This window comes from Tamandua tetradactyla, chromosome 1, assembly GCF_023851605.1.
Source record: "Tamandua tetradactyla isolate mTamTet1 chromosome 1, mTamTet1.pri, whole genome shotgun sequence".
NCBI lineage: Eukaryota > Metazoa > Chordata > Mammalia > Pilosa > Myrmecophagidae > Tamandua > Tamandua tetradactyla.
The window spans coordinates 11,591,238-11,609,317 of NC_135327.1; the positions used below are offsets into that span (position 1 = coordinate 11,591,238).

The 18,080-nt window shown below is 46.8% G+C and overlaps 1 long non-coding RNA gene across 2 annotated transcripts in view; it reads left to right on the forward strand.

Moving 5' to 3' along the window:
- Positions 1-567: 567 nt before the first annotated feature.
- The window catches only part of LOC143690881 (uncharacterized), a 52,451-nt gene continuing 34,938 nt past the window's right edge, over positions 568-18,080 (forward strand). For both annotated transcript variants that reach the window (XR_013179245.1, XR_013179239.1), the window contains exon 1: positions 568-677. This is a non-coding gene — a long non-coding RNA (uncharacterized LOC143690881). The remainder of the gene's footprint in view (positions 678-18,080) is intronic.

Here is an 18,080-nt window from a genome sequence, read left to right on the forward strand (position 1 = left end):
AATTGAGCATGCCCCCACCTTCCAGCTTTTTGTGTGTGCTTCTATGTGCTATAGGCAGCCACCCAAGGAACAGAGAATTGAGAAATACTGATATAACTGAGACGGGCCAATGCCTCTGAAGTGGAGATTAGGACAGGAGGTGAGAAGGGAGCCTGTTGCCTTCTCAGGACTATTCTATTTTTTAGAAGAAGAATGCATGTATATATTTCTCGGGGAACTTCAAATTAATTAAAAAAAACAAGATAGGGCCCTTAAAGAGACTCAGGAAAATGTAACCACATTTAGTACTGCCTAGGGGTGGGGTGGGGGCTGAAGGGTAGTTTCCCATTTCTTTTTCTTTTTTCTATATTTGATAGCCTGCAAATTTTTCATAATGAGAATGTATTTTTATACACATGGTGCAATTAAGAAAAGGAAAAAGGAAGTCATTTTTCCAATTAGCTCTTCCCCAAGCCAGCTCAGCTGCTCGGAGCCCCCACGGGGGGGAACTGAGGCCGGGGAGCCCACGTGACGGGGCAGCGGTGAGTCAGCGGGGGAGGGAAGCGAAGGCCGCCCGCGTCACGTGACGCCAGGACGCAGCAAGCTGGCTTGTGTTGCAACCCAGGCAGGTCCTCTAACCACAGCCTGCTGGCCGGCCCAGTGCGGCCGGGGAGGTGATGCCAGCCCTCTTCCCTCCAGTGAGTCATGCCTCTTCCCGCAATGGCTGGTGGGGGTGGGGGGGGGAATGTGGAGAAGTCGCCCTCCAGGCACAGGCACAGCCACCACCCGGTGACGCTGCCAGGCTGGGTGTCCTGGGGGCCTGAGGGTGCTGGGGGGCCCTGGGGAAGTCCCCAGGTGGAGGCAGCGGCTCTCCTGGGTAGAGGAGCTCGGCCAGGGGCCTCTGCTTCGGGTCACACAGTGTCTGAATGTGGCGGTCTTGAGGAGGAGGGGGCTTTGCCCCCCCTCGCCCCCGCGAACATCTAATGCATTTTACGTCCAGAGCACTATGCCCGTGCATCAGGACAACCGGTGAGGCCGGGCTTGCTGTCTGCACTTTACAAATAAGGAAACTGAGACTCATGGAGGTAAGTGACTTGTCCAAGGTCTAAGGGCTGAGCTAGGAAGCGGCTGAGGTGGGATGTGAAGCCAGGTGTGGCAGCTCTACCTACAGCCCAGGTGAGCTTCGTTGCTCTCTAGTGCTTCCTTTGGGCAGGAAGGTGTAAGTTCACAGGTGTGTCCCCTTGGAGGCCTCGCTCGGGTTTGCTGGTGGAAGGGGACGTTGGGGCAGTGGAAGGAGGAGCCCCCCAAGATGACAGCACTGGCACCAGGTAGTCTTTCTGAGCTTGTACCTGCCGGTACTTCAGTGCCTTTTGCTCCTTGGTCTCCCCAACTTTCCTGTGAAATGATCATCTCTGTTTCATAGCTGGGCAAACTGAGGCTCAGAGAGGGAAATGACTAACTAACCACTTAGCAAAACGAAGCTGGGGTCAAACCCAGGTCTGTCTGATTCCAAAACCTCCCCTCTGTAGTTAGTTACCCATAAGTCCTTCAACAGCAGGCACACATTCTCCGTGGGAGCTGGCTCTCTGCCTCCTTCTACCGAGTCATGTCAACAAGCAAGTTTCCATTCATGCTTCAATACTCTATGGGGTGCCACCTCCTCCAGGAAGCCCTCCTGTGTCCCACAGAGTGAGGGGTTCTCATCTGTGCCCCCAACTCCCTAGTCACATCTATTATTAGTGACAATGGCACATGGCTTTGTGGCTTTTCCTACTTGTCTATTCAAGGGACTGTGAGCTCCTTTGGGTAGAGACAGCATCAGGTTCATCAAGGGTTTTTAAAAAGATCCTTTTATCATTCTTTTTTTCCCATCTAGAGACGAGTGCAGTGGTTACATCACAAGCTTAATAGATCCATAGAGCTGGGTTTGAATCCCAACCATGGCCTGGTGTTGATGGGTCATTACTTCTCCCAATTCCATCTGTTAAATGGCTACTCTAATGTCTACGTCTCGGCGTTGCTATAAGGATTGAGTGAAATATTAATGTAAAGTGCTCTGCACAGTGCCCGAGGCACAGAGCGCATTAATATGTGAACCCGAGCGTCCAGCCCAGAGACAGGTCAGCGGGCGCCTGTCTGGAAAGCGGGGCTGCCCCGGCCCCCTTGGAAGCAGCTGCTTGGAAGCTGGGGCTGCTGCCTGTGGCTTGTCACCCTGTCCCCTGAATCTGTCAGTCCTCCTCCTTCACAGGTGGCCAGGGGTGGTGATCATTATCCAAACTCACAGGTGCAGAAAGGGGCAGGGGTGAGCAGATGTGAACCCGTCTCTAAACACAAGAGTATATAAAGAGTAACGAAGAATTTGTTAATATCCATTCTTAATTCTGCCCGAGGAAATGAAAATGAATGATTTCAACCACCTAAGAAAAAAAAGGTAAACTCTTAATAATGCTCAATGCTGATGAGGCAGGGTTGAAAATCATCCATGCAAATAACTACTTGCGGCCCTCCAAATTCATACACATTTTTAGGTACTATGATAACACCCCAGTATTTATCATAGAGAAAAATCTGGAAAAAAGGAATAGCTATAAGCAGATGACGTTTATGGCATGAATATCTTAAATAGCAAAACCCCCCGAATAATCCTTGCAGGCCCATTTATTGGGGTATGCTAAATCAAATCATGGCACATCATTGTCATTGCCAAAAATGTCAATAATATTGGATTCATAGAAGCATTCGGAATGTTTATTAAACATGACCTGTGTGCTTGTTTGAGACTGTTACGTACCCCAGAAAAGCCATGTGTTTTCAGTCCTGATCCAGTCTTTTGGGGCCAGAGGGTAGAGCCCTTTGGTTAGATTACTTCCATGGATGTGTGACATGCCCAATTGTGGGAGTGGCCTTTTCATGAGATGGAGGTGTGACCCCGCCCATTCAGAATCTTGGTTAGTTGACTGGAGTCCTTTAAAAGGGGATACATTTTGGAAAAGCGCAGTTGCCTCAGAAGTGAAACAGATGCAGACATTTGGAGATGCTTGGAGTGCTGACAGAGACAGCAGGCTCCTTGGCACGGATGTTTGGAGACCTAGAGCCCAGCAGGTATCACCATGTGCCTTCTCATGAGATGTTAAGCAAGCCAGAATACAGGGTTTTTCCCATGAGAAACTAAGTGAAGGCCCACAGATCCTTAGAGAGGAAGCCACTGGTGTCAGAAGATGGAAGCAGCGAAATCAGGAATGAGGACCAGCAGATGCCAGCCATGTGCCTTCCCATGTGACAGACATCAGATTTTCTTTGGTGTCAAGGTATCTTTCTTTAGATGCCTTGGTTTGGACATTTTTAAGGCCTTGGAACTGTAAACTTGTAACTTAATAAATCCCCTTTATAGAAGCTAATCCATTTCCGGTAGATTGCATTCAGACAGCATTAGCAATCTAAAACAACCTGAAAAGCAGATGTAAACTGGAATTTCCTCTAGGAAAGGAATAATGTAAAATTTGTGTACATTTGTACAAGGTCAGAGAGGTCAGAGAGGTCAGAGGCAAACGAAAGAGTTGGGAGCCAGGGGACACTGTGGCCTGAGTCTTTGTTTCTGGGTTACTGTATAAGAAAGGTCCCCTGACTTAGGGATTTCATGGCCAGAGTCCTTCCTACCAGCCTGTCCAGTCTCTCTGCATCTCCTGCAGCCACGTCTCACCAGCAATTCCCGAAATACAGCTTCCATGCCAGCCTCAAGATACAGATACACATAATTGCCCGTGCGTGGCTCCAAAGAGCTGAGCGGTCTTCATTGGGGTCTTTTGGGAGGCCTAAGCACTCGGAGCTTGATGAGGGCTCCCCAGGAGTGCACTGGTCAGCATTGGTCAGCAGGGGCCGACCCACTCAACAGCTCCTGAGAGCACTTTCCATAGATGCAAAGAGCCCCGTCTGGGAGGGAAGCTGCATTAGGCCTAATGGGGCTGACGGGAGCCCCGTGAAGTTAGAAACTCTGCCTGCCTGAGAAGCGCACCTGGGAATCCTGCACTCTCGCCCACAGGGCCATTTCCAAGTTCAGACAAAGATATCGATGGAACCACTTCTGTCTGAATGCAACTCCAGAGGGGCCTTTAAAGCAGAACAGAAAATGCTTGGCTCCCCAGCCACCAGAATCGTGATCAGGCTGGCCGAAGCCTGGTCCCCTGTCTTGGGCCTCTGCACCCTGCACCCACTCTCAACTCATCATAGCCATGCCCTGTGGGTGGCCTGGTGGGAGAGTGGGCCCATGTGTATTCCCAGTCAATTCCCTGCATGTGCTTACTGCCTGGGACCCTGGAGCAGGCAGTGAGGGCCGGGTAACGAGCATGCCTTCACTACCATTCACTCATTCATTCCTCAGTTACTGAGAACTTACTCCACGCTAGATGCTGCTCTCAGCCCCAGGGATAGGGCAGAGAAGGTTCTGGGGATGGATAATAAACAAGTGACTAATAAAAAGCCAAGAAAAGAACATGTTTCCCTAAGTTTTAGAAAATAAACCAACTGGGTATTCTGATAGAGAGTAACATGTGGGAGTGTGATGGGACGAACTTTTGTCACGTGGGGTGACAGGCTTTCCCAGGAAGCATTGGCTTAGCAAAGGTCTGGAAAAGGAGAAAAAGATGTGCAAAGTGTGGCAAGAAGCTGGACAAAGAGTGTTCAGGGCAGAGGAGCAGCCAAGCAAAGGTAGGAGGCAGGCAGGAGCTGCGGGTGCTCTAGAAATTCCTCTCTGTCTGTCTTTTTATTGATCCTTCGGCCTCCATTTGTGTCCTGGTTTCTGATTTCCTTGGTCTGTCTCTTTCCTTCTCTTTGTTCTTTACTTCTCTGAACCTTTCAGTCTCTTTATTTCTGAATCGCCTTTTATTCTACTGTCTTTTTTTTATTAGTTTGGGCTCTCCTGTTTTCTTAGTGCCTCTTACTTTCTCTCTCTCCCTCTCTCCTTTGTCTGCCCATTTCTAACTTTGCCTCTGTCTCTCTGGCCTTCTTTCCGCTCCTCTGCCTGACGTGTCTTTCATTCCTGAGCAGAGGCCACTGGGAAACCAGTCTGATTGATATTGCTACTGACAACTAAAGCCTTTAAATCATTCCCACAGTTGGTTTCTGGGAGGTGTTAAGCTGGCCGTGTTTTGTCTGTACTGGAGAAAGACAGGGATTTTTAAACAAATCTATATATTATCAGAAATCCAAGTGATTGTAATTCTCCATTGATCCATTATGACTTTGAGTAAATGTGCAGCTTCCCTGGTGCCTGCAGGGGAATTACAGAATGAGCAGGCTGGGTTGGCGAGGGAGGGAGCGGGGAGAGGAAATGGGCCCAAAGGGGCCTGGATGAGAGAGCCTGTGCTCACTGGATCTGAACAAAGTGGCTTATTTGTAGAAGGCAGAGAGATCACTTCTTATTGGGGGAATCAGAGAAACTTGATGCTGCTCAAGTATCACCTCTTCCAGGAAGCCTTCCTGACCACCCACTCCATTCCTAAAGAGAAGTGACAGCTCAGCCCTCTTTGTCTCCACTGCTATGTATAGAGGTCCTTGGTCGCGGGCTGTCCTTGTCATAGACATGCCCTGTCTGTGGCCTATTGGGAGAGTATACAGACATCTAGCACAATACCTGGAATTCTTTAGGGCCTTTCTTTATTAGGCTTCTTCCCCAGTAGACTCTGAGTTTCTCGAGAGGAGGAATCATGGGGTACCCAACTTCATGCCCCCAGTGACAGCCCCACAGCCTGCATCCTGTCTGACCAAACCGCTCTCCAGCTAAATGCTCATTATCATGGCCTGTGCAAGTAGCACACAGCAGGCAGCATAGTAGGTATGTGGATTTGGGACAGTGCCTCAGTTACCGCATCTGTAAAATGGGAGTGTCAAGGAGCCAGGGCAGATAAAGCTTGGAACAGTGCCTTTCCTGTGGTGGAGGCTCAGCACTGAGGGCTGCGGTTACTATTCTCACTGATGTCGCTGTCATCATCACCATTGTCACCATTACCTGCTTGGGCATTGTGCAGGGAACTGGCCATTAGAGTCCAGTGCTAGGAGACTAGGAGTGAGGATGCAAAGGTCAGTTATGGCCTAGGTGGACATTTTCACTTCCCCCAGATGTTCTGTCCCACCCTGGGTCTCTGCTTAGAGATATGTGAACATCTTGAGAACCTGCTTGGGCAAAATAGGTGTTAGCTCCTTCTCTTCCCTTTAGGCTTGTCCGCTCTGCCTGGAAAGGTCTTCTCTGCCGTGCAGCTGCTCCCACTGCTTCCAGGCTGGCTCGGTGGAGCCTTGCCTGATGCCAGTCCTTGCGGACTCTGGGCAGAGCTTTATCGGCCCCTCTTGATGCTTCCCTAGCTATCCAACCCTCGCTCAGCTGGAGCACTTGCCACACCGTTTGGGGGATACTTGATTCTAGAACTCTTCACCACTGAGTCACTCCTCCTCTCTGAGCCTTAGCTTTCTCAAGGTGGAAAATGAGAGCACCTGATGGTTTCAATGTGGAGATTAAATGAGGTAATGTGTGAACATACACTGAGTCCAGTAGTCCATAAATCTTTGTTCTCTGTGCTCACCGGGCCTCATCCCTTTAAGGACAAAGATTATGGCTGATTCATATTTGAAGCCCTGGGTCTGTACTGTCTGATATGGACATGTGACAATGGAGCCCCTAAAATGTACCTGGTCAGATTAAGATGGGTCGCAAGTGACTCCATACATATGGAGTTTCAAAGATTTAGTGTGAAAAGAGGAATGTAGTATATTTCATTGGTTTTTTATATTGATTGCATGCTAAAACAATAGCATTTTAGAGATATTGCGTTAAATAAAATTTATGAATACAAATATTTATCAAATAGAAGTCTAAGAGATGGTACTTATACATTGTATACTTATGCTATATAATATTTATATTTATACTTTTTAAAATAACAAAAAAGTTACAATCTAATTTAATTTCACTTGTTTAATTTTTATTTTGTAATTGGCTACTAGAAAATTTAAAGTCATATATGTCACTCAGGTTACAGTTCTATTGGCCAGCATTACCCCAGAATGTAGTAAAGAATCTGCTTAGCACAAGTGATCCATGAATGTGGACTGGATGGATGGATGGGAAAATAAATGGAATTAAATGAATAGATAGACAAATGAGCAAATTAAATGATTGATTAATGGATAAATGAACAGATGAAAATAGATAAATAGGCAAATGAATAAATAAAGACGAGGATGATGGATACATGAATGGAAGGAGGAGTGAATGAATGAATAAATGACTAGGAAAAAAAAGGTGATAAATCAGTAGATGAGTAAATTACTAAAAAGATGAAATAAATGAATACACAAATACTAAAATAAATACAGAAAGTGAGAAAGAATAGATGCCCCTGGGAAACCAGGATTGACTTTGATAACAAGGCTTGTTCCTCTTCCTGGACTCATAAGCCTTTGACCAAGAGGAAGGGTTTACCCTTGCTCTTGGGGAATTTATTATTTTAATTGTTAGCCTTCATCAGAGGTTATTGGAATTTTTTTCCCCTTGGACAGTTTATCACTTGTAAATTATTTGTCACATCGTTGTAATTCTATCCAGATCCTTAACTTTCTAATCATGCATTTTTTATGGGGTCTCCTTTAAAGAAGCACTATAATTACGTGCCAAGGGTCCCAGTAAATTTTATCAGGCCATAAAATATTATACTTTAATTATTTGGAAGGGGAAGAAAGGCAAATGTTCCCTCTGCAAGCCTGGTGATCAATACTGCAGGGTTCAGGGTGGCACAGGGTGGCTCCTGCTTCCTTGTCCCCCAGTCCTCCGCGGATCTGTGCTTCCCGCCCCTGGCAGTGTCTGCACACAGTAGTGGGGCCGGGGTTATGCAGGTCTCTGTCTTGATTCTCTGGTGGATGTTGGGCCTTGGTGAACTCATGAGTGTACCTCCTTAGAGATCTCATTACACATTGCGAGACCGAGGGATTGTGGGGGGTGCTGTCATTCCACCCCCTTTCCAGTCAAGGGAACTTAGGCTCGGAGAGCTTTAGTGTGGTAGAAATGGAAGTCTAACTTAGCTCTCCTGGTTCCATGGTGGAGTTTTCTTCTACCATGCCACAATTGCCATTATGAGCTCATACCATAATGGGAGCTCAATGAGTAGGGTTTTATATACACAAGGGTTTGGAGGCAGCAATGCTATGGTTTTAAAACTTTGTGCCCAATGTTTCACTCATTCAGCTACTTAAACAAAATATTTAAGCTAGGTTTCTACTAGGTGCCAAGCTCTGGGCTGGGTGCTGGACTAAGGTGTTAAACAAGAAATAAAAGTCCATGCTCTTCTGGGGAGCAGAGTCTTCGTGGGGAGTCAGACATCAGTCAAGTCATCACATGGACCATGTAAATTGAAACTGGGATGGTTAGTGCTGCAAGTGAGAGGCCCATGGGACTTTTTAAAGCTTAAAAACAGGGGCTTTTAGTGACCTGAGGGAGGGGGTCAGGGGAGGCTTTCCTGAAAAAGAACCAGGTTGTCTGAGATCTGAAGGATGAGTAGGAGTTAACTAGGCAAAGACAGGAGGGAAAAGTATCCTGAGTAGAGGAAACAGCATATGCAAAAGGCCTGTAGGGGGAGGGCCTAGGAAGAAAAAATGCAGGGTGACCAGAGCAGCGTTACCCATGGGAGATGAGCTAGAGACTTGTCAAGAGTGAATGAATGAATTAATGGCTAGAAAAAAAGGTGATGAATCATGCAAGGCCCTAGTTAGGCCACATTCAGGCCTCTGGTCTTTATCCTGAAGTTTCAGATACGGGTCTAGGTGAGGAAAATAAAATTTAAAGGCAGCTCAGACAAGGGAAGGCTCCGTGTAGAAGGGAGGAGGAGCAAACCTGTACAGACAGGGGGCCAGAAGACACGTTTGTGCGATCACGGGTAAACGGAAGAGGAGGACGAAGGCCAGGGAGGGTGACTCATCCCCGCTTAGTCCTTTGGTCTTGGCTTCCATGTCATTTCCTTCATGTACATTGTCCAACGTACTTCCCTGAACCCCGGTTGGGCCAGGCCCCCCAAGTGGTGACTCCCCACGCCCCACTTCCGCTTTCGCCACACACAACACTGTTACCCCTCTGTCTTACTTAGTGGCCTCTTCCCCCGCATTGAATGTGGGCCCCATTTGTGGTCAGGGATTGGGTTTGTCTTGATCAGCGTTATTACCCCACCTCTGGTCAGAACCTGCCACGTAATTGGCAGACAATGCATAGTAACTGAAGGAAGAAATGAATGAATGAATGGGGCACCCAAGAGAGAGGTAACTTAGAAGGGGCCTGATTTCCACCAGACTCTTCCCTTTCATTTGTTCCTTCCTCCCTGACTCTCTCCTCTTCCCATATTCACTTCCTATTTTCGCCTTAAAGCTGAAATTTTCTTAACTCCCTGCTGAAGGACCCTTCATTTCAAAGAAGAGAAGGAGATGAGCAATTTCTGAGCTCTGGATCTGAAATACCAATTTCTCCAGGAAAGGAGAATGCATTTATTCATATATAAATGAAATACCATGATTCAAGAGGTAAAATGACTTGGTTGAGATGGCACAGAAGGAAGATGTAAGATGATTTATGAAAATCCTCCATACCACCCTTTCAGAATGGCTCATCTTGTTACTAGTTTTTCTGCCAGTTATCTTGGGGTGAACACTTTTTGGTGAACTCTGTGGTTACTGTGCTGGTGAAATTCCCTGCAAACTTTCCTACCTGAAGAAAGTTGCATTTATGCCAATGGCGATAATACTTATAACACTAATGGTAGCAAACATTTATTGAGTGCTTAACATATGCCAGGAACTTTCCCAATCCTTCATATCAGGGATCTGCAAACCACAGTCCACAAATAAAATCCTGTTTTTGTAAATAAAATTTTCTTGGAATACGAGCCATGCCCATTTGTTCATGTATGTCCTTGTCTACTCTTGCTGCAACATCAGAGTTGAGCAGTTGTGGCAGAAGCCATAGGGTCCTCGAAGCCTAACACTGACTCACTGACCCCTCAGAGATAAAGTTTACCAATCCCTGCTTTATATCCATGATTGTACCATGATGATATGTGTTCTTATTAACTCCCATTTTATAGATAATGAAACTGAGGCTTAGCACAAGGAACTTCCTTGAGCTGTCAAAGAGATTTGAGCTCTGAGAATCTGTCTGCAATGTGCTCTCCTGGGAGTGACTTTGAGGGAGGAGATAGGAGACTGATTCCAGAACTCCGAAAGCTGAATGCTCCAGGAGCTCTTTCTTTTTAGGCAAATGCCTGATTAACTATTGTTCCATAGAAATACCTCAAAACTTGGCAACTGAAAACAACATCATTTGCTCACAAGTCTGCAGTTTGAGCAGGGTTTGGAAAGGATAGCTATGTGCCACAGGGCATTGGCTGGGGCAGCTCAGGTGGGGCTAGAGGATGCACTTCCAAGCTGACTCATCCACCTGCTGGCAAATTGGTCTGGCCTATAGGAGCCTCTTTATAGCATGTCTTGGGCTTCTCACGCATGGGGTCTGGGTTCCAAGAGTGAGCATCTCAAGAGAAAGGAAATAGAATCTGCCGATTGCTTAAGGCTTAGGTACAGAAACTTGCACAGGGCCACTTTCAGTATATTCTATTGGTCAAGCCATCCTAAACCTGCCTAGAATCGAGCGGAAGGGGCATGGGTGCCATTCCCCAACCCCATCAAGGGGAGGAGTGTCCTGGAAATTTGGGGCCATGTTTTAAAAAAAACTCCACAGCAAATATTCGTACTCATCTCATGGACCATCACTTTGATTTAGCATAAATTAGTCTCAGTTAGGGTGAACTTATCATTTTTGTCCAAACTGATATGAAGGAACAAGCCACCATGAATAATTATAGTGGACAACTGGTGGAAACTAGAACAGTCACGGACAAACCAGGTATGTAGTTACCCTATACCTGGAAGTGAGGCTGAATGTCTTTTTGATGTCCCCAGGTCATCCTGGGAAGTTTATATTAGGACCACTGTGTTCTGCTTAAGTATGTAATACATTTAGGAAATCTTGATAACTTAAAAAAAATAATAATGTTTTGCCTGAACGTGAAGCTTTCAGTTATTTGGAAAGCTCACTTACATGGAACTACTACTTACCTGAGTCTTCCAGGTAACTCGACTGCTCCTGGGAGATATGCTGCCCCCAGACGTGGAGCATCCCTGCGTGCCACTGGCTGTGGCTACCTTGGCTCCCACTTGCTTAGTATTCAGTTTGCACTTGGCTGTGCTTGATCCTGGGAAAACCTAGACAGATAGACCATGGCCCTGACCTCCAGGTACTTACTACTTGTTGGGTAAGACAGTCGGGCCAATAGGTAATTGCAAAGCTCAGTGATAAGGGCCATTTAGAATAAGAAACACTGTGGGAGTACCCAAAGAACAGGTAAATGGAAAAATCCAGGACAGTGGCCCAGTGGAGATGATGGTCCATTGGGTGATTTATTTATGTACTGCACACTTTTTGATTGCCTAGTTTGTCTCAGGCACTTTGCTGAGCATTTTACACGTCATCTCATTTAAGTTTGAAAACTTCCCCGTGAGGTGGGCACTATCATTTCTCCCATTTTACAAATGCTCCAGGCTTAGAGAGATGAAGTAACTTGTTTAAGTTCACACTCGTGGCAAGTGGCAGAGGCAGATCAGGTGCCAGGGATAGAGTGAGGAAGGACGAGCAGAAGTTCCCAAAGCCTCAAGGAAGGGAAAGAACATTTTAGGCAGAGAGAGAGAGAGAGACCATAGCAGTAAGATAAGGCAGGTGAGTTTGGGCTTGGCAAGCCTGGGAGACTGTGGCCATTAGGTTTGTCTTGCATAGTTGGGGTGCAGCAGGAGCCTGTCTAGGAAGGTATCTGTGAGCCAGAGGGTTGGACCTTTTTCCAGGAGGCAATGGGGCTCCTTCTGAACTCCGAAGCAGGGAAGGTATGGGTATTGGAATTAGCGCATGGACCACTCCGAGTTCAGACTCTTGGTTCCAGGAGTGACTGTGGACTATCAGCTTCACTTAAGTACTTAGAAATGCACCATCTCAGCCCTCATCTCAGATGACCAAATTTTAACCAGACTTCCACATGCTTCGTCTGCACATGAAGTTTAGAAAGGCCTGTTCCAGCACACTGCAGCTCATGGAGCGTATAACTTTTTGTTTGTTTGCCGTAAAGATCTTCTAACCGTTTCCAGTTTCACAATCATAACTGGTGGTGTTCAAAGGATTGGAGGAAGGTCAGAAGTCAGTAACATCAGAACTGCCACCCATCATGAGATTTCATTGTCCTATCTTGTGCTTTAGTGACTATAGATTAGACCCTCCAAAATGGGGATGACCCAACCCTGGTACCCACCCATGTCCTGCATAAACTCTAAGAAAATCAGCTCAACAGTCACAATTTTGTGGGTCCCTGAGCAGCCTGAAGAACCCATGGGGGCAGGTACATATGGGACAGATCTCTGCCCTATGTGGCTTGTAGAATGAATTAACAAACTGGAATGGGAGGATAGCATTGATGTTTTGCCAGGCCAGGGGCTTTCTCTGGCTGATGTTGGGGGAACTGGAACCCACCAGGATCCTTGAAATTAACCCCTTCAGCAATCATATTCCTCGCCCACCAGAGGTGTACTGGGACAGGAGTGCAGGCCGACTGGGGGAATGTCAGAATCCAGCAGGCTCTGGTTGCAGAGACGTCAGCTCCTTAATTTCCCCCTTGGCTCTCAGGACACCTTGTCAAGCACCTGAAGTCAAAAGTGCTGATGCTGGTTAGAAACAAAGCTGCCTGGACAGGTCCATCTTTCCTTCTTCCCTCTCTATTCTCTGGGTACTTCCTCTGCTGTTCCAGCCTGTGCTGGCCTCTGGGGATAAGGAGTAAACTGAACTGGTTCCTGACTTGCAGACACTCTCAATCTGGGGTCAAGAGAAAGGCAAGCAGAAGGACAAGGTGGGACAGTACTTTATAGACTCAGGGAGGGAAGCAGGGGGTGCTGGGGGTGCACGAGGAATGGGTCTCTAGTTCCATCTGAATGACTGCTCTGCCAGTCACCACCTTTATGTCCTTGAGCAAGTGTCACAGTCTCTGGTCCTCAAAGTCTTAGCCCATGTTGCCACTCTGCTAATTTCCCTTTGCAGGGTATGGGGAAGGACTAAATGGAGTATGTGAAAGAGCCTGGCTGAGGATGTAGCACACAGTAGGTATTCATAGCAGTCTGGCCATTAACCTCAGACTCCGAGCTGGGCCCACCATCTTGGCTCACCAGTGGTAGTGAACTGGAGGGACTGGTTGAATTTTCACAAAACACACTTGCCCAGAGCACCTCCCCGTCTTGCAGGGAAGTGACCGTCCTCATGTGCCGAGGAGATGCATGTGATGATGGCGTGCCCCAGGCCAACAAAGGGATTCTTGCAAAACCAGGATCCCCTCATTGCTGCAATGGGGGTGAAAAGAGAGAGAGGAAGTGAGTAGCCTTGATTCTTGCCTGGCTTGCAAGACTATGCTCGCTGTGGGATTAGACTTACACAGATAGACTCTAGGGACTTACCCTGAAAATCTTTCTTTCTCTCTTTTTCCTTCTCACTCTCTTTTCCTTCCCCTCCTTTGCCTCTATCTCCCTCTTCTTCTCCTCTTCCTCCTCCTTTTTCTTTTAATGACGCATCCTCTGTGTAATGCCTTGAGCTTTTTCCCACAGCAGGGAACTGTCGGGAAACACTGATTCTCTCTTGACTCCAGTGGGTTTTGGTGGAAGGTTGGTTCATCCTGCAGCTTGCACCAGCTGGGCGGATGCTGGAGAGCATGGGATGGTGCTCTAGGAGAGCAGCAAGGGATGAGGCTGGTTCATAGAACTCACGGGAGCTTCGGAGACTTGGACCAAAAGGGCAGCAGCCATTGGTGGAAGGTTTTTGGTCCACCAGGGTTGGTGAGCAGGTCCAGAACCCGGTCCTACCGTTGGCCAGACCCTCCCTCTTCTTGAATGCTCAGCCCAGAGGTGTTTGCTCCTGAGAAGTTGCCTTTTGACATCCCCAAGGCCTTCAGTCTCAGCACTAGATGATGACTAACCCCTTCTCATGAGCATTGAGTTCTTCTCCGTTGCAGAATTTGAAGAGGTCGTGAGTAATGGGTGCACTTCTGCATTGTGGTTCGGTCTCCTCTCTCCTCTCCCCATCGCATCCTGGGCACACACGCACCCAGTGGCCATATATATGCATGCTGTCTTGCACACCCAAGAGTGTGTGCACATTTGCTTTCAACCATACACATACTTCTGCTCTGTGCATGGCCCCCTGCTCCCGCACACCCCAAGTGCAAGCACCTACACTGCAGGCTCCCACTCCCCGCCACAAGCACGTTCCACCCACCGACTCCATTAGGAAGGTTTATTGCCTGAGCTCCCAGGTGTTTGCAGGCCTGACATTGGCAGTGACTGAGTGGGCCTTTTGGTGACACTTCCATAAAACCTCATAAATCGCCTCTGTGCGACATCGCACGCACATTTTTATTTTTCTCAATAAATACACACATTCTTATTCCTAACAGCTCCAGCTTGGCTGAGTGCTCAGCCAGGGGGTCCACTCACAGTGCTTTTGGCTGGGATGCATTGTGAACAACTCCGTGCGTTGTGTGAGGTCAAAAGATCCTCAGAGCCTTGACATAATAGAGGCCTGAGTTGGAGGGAGCATTAGGGGCCATCGTGCCCCACAGCACATTGTACCCCTCCCCTGCCGGCCACTCATCTCTTTACTTGTTCACATATTCAATGCAAAATCTGTTATTGAGTTTTAGGAAAAGGCTATTACTAAGTTCATTTTATCAACGTGGAAGCTGCAGCTCAGAGAAGTAAAGTGCTCGAGGTTAGGGCCTTGGAATCTGCATTTAAGTGATGCCTCTGGTCATTTTGATGCCTGTGAGTCCTGGTCATCCTTTGAGAAGGACAGCATCTTGCAGTTGTGATTTGGCTTTCAGAATTACCCCTAACAAAAACTTCTCCTTGAAAATAACTGGAGAAGTGAGGAGCATTCCAAGGATAATCAGCTTTCCCAGAGGCTTAGTGGGGCTTACAAGTTCTAAGAACTTTGGAGTTGACCTTCCAACTAGCAGAGGAGGCCAGGTCTCCTGGCTTCAGCATAACTTAAACTGCACGTGCTATCACCTGCCCTGCCCTACAAATAATTACATTACCTGGCGAGTCGATCATTCTTACTCTGGACAAGGCTCTTTTGCAAATATCATCTGATTTCCACAACAGTCCTGCGTACTTGACTGTTCACAACTCCATTTAACAGACTAAGTAGTAGGGTCAAAAGTTTCATTTCAGTAAGCGGCAGAGTCTGGATTATGATTGCAGCTCTCTGACCTCAAGTATAGCCATTTTCCACTGTCCTAAACTGTCCCAACATTAGCTACCTACCATTTGCTTGATGGCAGGGGGTTGGAGGGCGGTGAGCTTCCAGGGAGCTAGGTTGATGTGTCTTAGAAGTCCCTGGGCTGCAGTGGGCATTACCTAGTTATGTGATCCCATTGAATGGAAAGGAGGCAGGAAAAAGGGCACCGAGGGCCGGGGTCCAGGATAGGAGGTTCTCTCACTCAACATGGCCCTGTGTTTGCACCATCAAGTGATATTAATTGGTTACCCTGTCCGGAGCAGCAGGGTGAAATACAAAACAAAAGAGAAACCTTTTCTCTGAGGCTTTTAGAGTTAAAAGCTTGGATAAGCTGGAAGAGCAGGAGATATAGAGCTCTCATCTTTGCTTTGATTTGGTATTCTGGGAGGTCCATTACGGAGGAGCCATCAATAGCCTATGGAAATCTCAGCAAAGGGAAGGTCATGGGCCACAGGAGAGCCCAGTCAGCTCTGATGCACTTGCCTCGCTCTGTCGGTCCCTTCAAATTATGCCACCAGAGAGCAGGGAGGAGGAGGAGTTCCACCTCTAGGGAATGCCCAATGAGGGGATGTCTGAGTATATTCCCATGGCCAATCACTTACAGAGTCTGCATTAATCCAAGATGCTTCCAGAATGTGCTGCAGAGATATTGATATCACCCTAACTTTTCTGCCCACCCACACACAATCATAAGTTTTGGGCATCTCAGCCTTGCTTGTTAAATTCCTGGATCTTCTTGATTCCTGCCTGCCTTGTTTCCTACCTCCTGGCTTGTTTTTGTACTCAGAGCACCCTGAGACATATATAACCCAGGAGCTGTTTGGAGCCTCCTCAGCCACCTGCAGGAGTATATCTCATCCACAAAGTGGCCCTGGTGGCAGAGATGGAAGTTTTGCATGAACTCAGCAACATGGGTCTTCACTCATCAAACCCTACTTGTCTATGGCCATTGCTCAGTCCTCTAGTTTTTGATAAAATAGACAACCTCTGAGCCCCTAATATCATACTACTCCCCAGGTGATCCTCCAGTCACCCGGTGGCAGGGTGATTACAATAGATAATTTTTTTAAGGAAAGGGCAGTGCTCTGTCCTCATTGGAATAGACACTTACACTAAATATAGATTTGCCTTCCCTCCCTGCACAAGGCTGCTGCCTAAACCACCATCAGTTGATTCATAGACGGTCTAATTCACCATTGCAATGTTCCATGAAGCATCGCTACAGACCTAGGAACCCACTTTATAGCAATGAAGATCAGCAATGGGTTCACATTCATTTAGTCCCCATCACCTAAAGAAATTGACTTGGTAGACTTGCCTTCTGAAGATGCAGCGTGGCATTAGCTGGGTGTCAACACTTTGTGTGAGTAATGTTCTTCAGGATGGAGCCAATACACTAAATCAGTAAGCAATATAGGGTGCTGTTTTTTCTCCGTAGCAGGAATCTTGAGTCCAGGAATGAACTCTTCTAGTACCCCAGTGATCTACTAGAAAAATATTTGCATTTTGTCCCTTTGACTTTAAGCATTCCATGCCAGGAGGATTTAGACTCCAAGGCAGAAGAATTTTCAGCAGGGGATACAGCAATAGGTCAAGAGGATGGAAGTTAAAACTTCCTCTTGGCCTCTTTGGGTTCCTCATGCCAGTGAACCAACAGACAACAGACAACAGACAAGAGAGGGAGTTACTATGCTGCCTGGGGTGATTGATCCTGAATATTGTGTTGTTACTACACAGTGGGGATATTATGGAGAATCTTTGGAATGTAGGCGACCCCTGGGGCACTTCTTGGTATTCTCAAGGACTGTGATAAAATTTAATAGAAAATGACAACACCCCAACACAGGCAGGACTGCTAATTCTCCAGCTCTTCAGGAATGAAGGTTTAGGTCATCTGACCAGGCAAGGACTATAGCAAACCATGCTGCCTGCACAAGGCAGGGGGAGTATGGAATGGATAGTAGAAGGAAGTTATAAACAGCAGCTATGAACTGGTGAACTGTTGCAGAAATGAGGACTCTAATATTTATGAATATTTTTTCCTTATTTTGGAAGAATTGTATTTGTATTAACTAATTTGCAGTAACCAGTTCTTTTGATTTTTCCCCCATTCCCATTCCCCTAAAATCTAACATAAGATATAGTAAGAGTTGTAAACCTTACAACTCTTATGCATTAAAGTTATAGAATATCAAAAGGGTAGTGCAGCTTAGCTAGAAGACTTTGCAAGCCTTTGCTCTTGTTTTTATTTGGATATGATTAAAGGATCTGAGTATGGATGTCAAAGTGAATGAGGGGTGGATTGTGGTGATTTTGAATTGTGTCTACTTGGAAAAGTTGGAACTATGCTTTTCTGTATGGATCTAGTTTAGGTTTGGCCACAAGAAAAATTTGTCTGAGATTTGGAAGGTAGAAGTGAAGCAGGACCTATTTCACTCTGAATGTCATTGTAAAGCATCAGGTGCCACTATAACTCATGCATGTTTTTGATGATCTGCTGGCTCCCACTGGATCTTCTCCTTCAGCATCTCTGTGGCAAAGGGCATCAGCTTCGTCTGAAGTCACCTGTTGACAAGGCTGGAGGTAGTGAAAGACAGTCATGTTTCGAGGGTGTCCTTTCTCTCCCCTGCTTTGCATCCAGCTTGATTCCTGATTGCCAGCTCAGCTGCTCTTCAGCAATTTCAGACCCACTACCAAA